This window comes from Cibotium barometz, chromosome 39 (assembly GCF_041138505.1).
Source record: "Cibotium barometz isolate CiBa-2024 chromosome 39, ASM4113850v1, whole genome shotgun sequence".
Taxonomy (NCBI): domain Eukaryota; kingdom Viridiplantae; phylum Streptophyta; class Polypodiopsida; order Cyatheales; family Cibotiaceae; genus Cibotium; species Cibotium barometz.
In genome coordinates, this window is record NC_141084.1 from 5638637 (window position 1) to 5642740 (window position 4104).

Genomic DNA, 4104 nt, shown 5'->3' on the forward strand with positions numbered 1-4104 from the left:
CGGCTTCAATATCAGATTGAAGCTTGTAGAGTGGACTTTTTCCTTTACCCTTCTCCTTCTCATGCTTCATTTTTGCTGGCACTTCTTCCATTGATACTTCCTGTGGAGGTCTGCTATGCGGTGGAGGCATATGTGATGGCCCAGGATCCTTCTTTTCACTACCACGGGTAACTCTTTTTGATGGCCCTCCTTCCTCATTTTCTCTCTTACACTTTTCCTCTACATGTGCCTCATTATTCTGGCATTTTGCAATGTAGGCATGAACAGATAAATAATCCACAGGCTCTTCCCAGCCAGTCTCAAGACGTATACAGTCACCTGCCTCATGCAAAGCCTGTTTAGACACCTTCTTTGACGCAATTAGCTCCATTGTTGACTTGTCACCCTTGGCATATTGCTAGTTTATTAAGTAGTGAACTGTGTCTTTATTGGATACTTTCAAATCATTTGTATATTGAAGTCTATATGTGTGGAATCTAGAGTGTACTTGTGTAAAGTACTTTAATGCTATGAGCTTTCACACTCATGCATTGTCATGGGCATGCAAATGAGTATTGTGATTCACATAGCTAATTCTTCCTTGCACTATGAAAAGTAATAGGCTCTTTTGACTCTTATATAGAAGCCTTTTGAACTGTTCTGAAGAACTGGAACAAACTGATAGAGAACAGATTGGTTTCAGATGATAGTTTCATAGGGATAAACCCCGATTCTTTTGTGTCGCTAGCCTCCACATGTAGACTAGTGCTGGGCATATTTTACCCACTTATGGCATTCAACATAGATAGATATGGCATTAGGCTCAGACAAATAGCTTGGCTAGATGATGCTAGCTAGGTGGTCCACCAAAACCACTAAAGTGCTGGGTCTTGACTGGACATTGATACTTTTGGCGATCCAAAAGTGCTTCTAAATTTGTAGCACTTCCTAAATTCCCAGCAATTGATTCTAGCAGTCAGTTTCCCTACAAGTCTCACCATGAGTAAGAAGCCTACAGAGTTGAGTGGGATAATCTAACCATGTTATGGAAAGAATTTGATTACTTTGTCATAACATAAGATGCAATCAACCATGACAAGTGAGTTCTAGAAGGTGTGCACATGGAAGCTGCAAAAAGGAAAATTATGGATATCCATCTAAATCAATGTGTTACCAACGCCGCATGCAGCTAAGATCAAACAAAAATGCTGGGAGTCGCATCATACAGATTAACTCTAGAGAGAAGATTTGCAATAGTAAGAGCAAGAGAAAAAATAAGCTATTAGGGAAGCCGAACCCTAAGATCAAGAGGGGATCAAGACCAAGGAATTGAAGAAATTCAAGAATTCTGTTTATTTAAAACCACATTTTTGGCCACTAGAGCTCTTATAGATCAAACTATTAAGTTCTTTGTAACAACATTAGGTGGTAAAGCAACCACTTGATGCATAGTATGGTTTGGACCACTTATGCTAAAACAACCGCTTGATGTGCATAGTATGGTCTAGACCACTTATAGGCATTTGAGCTCACAAGTGCTTTCCTGAAGAGATTTCAAAAGGACAAGACAACCACAAAAGTGCTAAACCAAGTGCAAGGAGAGCCATGCAAGAGAAGCAACAAGTCCTTATAAGGGAACAAGAGAGTAGGGAAATTGGAGTGGGATATGAGCTATGAGAAGACCTTAGCAAGATGAAGCTCAATATCACTCTAGACCAATACCTAAACCTAGTGCCCAAATAAAGGAAAAAACTACTCTAGAAAATTGTGCCTACAAAGAAGCTCATGGAACTTCCAAGGTTTGATACTAAAGCCCTAGTTCCAAGTGTCCCAAGTGATCCTACACAGAGGACACATTATTGGATAGCCTAGCAAAGAAGATGAGAATTACAACAACCAACCAACCCCATTCTAAGTTAGGATGATGGACCAAACGAGAGTCTGGGGCTAGTTGGCACCATTGTCAAGAAGGGTAAAAAGAAAGTTAAAGTGTTGGGTGGTAGCCAAGGATAAGTTAAACCTAGTCAAGAAGGGTAAAAAGAAAGTCAAAGGGTTGGGTGGCAGCCAAGGATAAGTTAAGCCTAGTTAGCCAACCTCTATACACAGAAAGATTAAACTCCCTGAAGGGGATGATGTGGGGAAGAGAAAATTTTGAGGGGAAACTCAGACTGTCTCTCACTATTTGAGGTAGATGTGGAGCAGATTGTCTTAAGGTGTGATGATTCAAAAATCCAAACTGTACAACTAAAAGAGATGCCTACCAAAGAAAAGCAAAAAAGTAGTAAATAAATAACCACAAGATGGTAGGAGGAGCCATTGAAGTAAAACAAGAACATTCTTACACTCAAACAATATGATGAAAAGGGGTAAAGGCAATGTGTCACAGTGCACAAGGATGAGTTGATAGAAATAAATTTGGGTGATGATCAAGAGCCCCACATCATGGTTAGAGTAAGAATCAGACCGAGACAAGATATGATGGAAAAATTGTAGGAATTGCTAACTTCTAGATGCCACAAATATAGACTTCAATATACAAATGATTTGAAAGTATCTAATAAAGACATAGTTCACTACTTATAAGACTCATCTTCTTAATAAACTAAGCATATTACTCTCTTTTCTTTATCTTAGACCAAGGGCGACAAGTAGTCCCTCTTCTACCCTAATGAACTAGCATTTTGTCCTTCTCACATGATGGGTACTCCCCATTATAAAAGGTTGTTTTACAATGAAAGACCACCATCTCATGAGATGAGAACATTTGTGAGTGAAGCTACTATATCCATTCATGTGGTGAATTATAGGGTTGTTCACCTATCGACAATAGCACATGTTATATTCTTTTAGCAGGCTCATCATCTTCAAGTGAGATCCCTTCTTTGATTTCAATCACCACCTTCTTAATTGTCTTCCAAATGGGCATCAATGATCTTCTCTCTAGACTTATGGCAATCTACAAAAAATATAGGTAACACTGATGCACATCCAATCTTTCATCCATCGTTATAACTCTCTTCACTAGAGCAAAGGTGCAAACAAAATGATCTTACCAGCAATATTTGAGAATAACCATGGACTCTTGCCAAAATTGGTGCCAACATGGTCAAATACGTAAGGACCCATCGTCTAATGCCAATATGGGCAGATGTATAAGGATCCACATGTCAATTCATGTGCAAGGTTCTGTTCTCTTTGGTTGCCATCCCTAGATTGTGCTCAATCGCACACCATGTAATTGAGGGAGATTTATCTTGTCATCATCACCTCATTTATTCTAGTGTCCCATGCCAGGGAAGATAAAAACTTGCATCAGAAAGAGAAAATAAAAACTCTAAATTTGCACTTCAACTAAGATCATTGTAAAAACCATTGAGAAGATTTAATACATCTATGATATGAATTTTACTTTTCTTGAATACCCACTACATTTTATATTAATTACATATTTTTTAATTTCATGTGAACACTCTCTAAACAACCTTCAAAGGTTTCAACCTTACACTTTAAAGTTTCATGTGAATAGCCCTTAAAAATTAAGATTAACCTTATAAGAGATTTAGGTTAATAAAAAAATATTTTCTATTTTGCTGGGGTGGTGATGATGGTTGGCATGTTGCATAATGGTTTGCCTAAAGTTATTATATCTGATCATGATTCCAGATTTTGTAATTATTTTTGGATGGCTTTATGTTCTAATCTTGGATGGCTTTATTTTTGGATGGCTTTATGTTCTAATCTTAGATCTAAAATTGATTTCACATTTGCTTTTCATCTTGATAGTGATGGACCTTTGGCCTCTTTTCTTCATCAAGACGAGATTAAATGACTCCTTCAAGGGTGGGATTAGGTATGTTCTTCAGGGTGGTGACTAAGGTGGGGTACACCTTCTTGACTGCTTTTAGCAAAACAGCCACTGCGTCATCTTCATCCATTCTCGCATTCACTGATGCAAGTTGAGCCATAAGGCCCTTCAAGTGAGAGATGAAGGCTCCAATGCCGTCTCCCTCTTTGAGTTCCAAGCTGAAAATTTTAATTTTAAGTAAGAGATGAAGGCTCCAATGCCGTCTCCCTCGTTGAGTTCCAAGCTGAAAAATTCAATTTTAAGTGAGATCTTGGAATTCT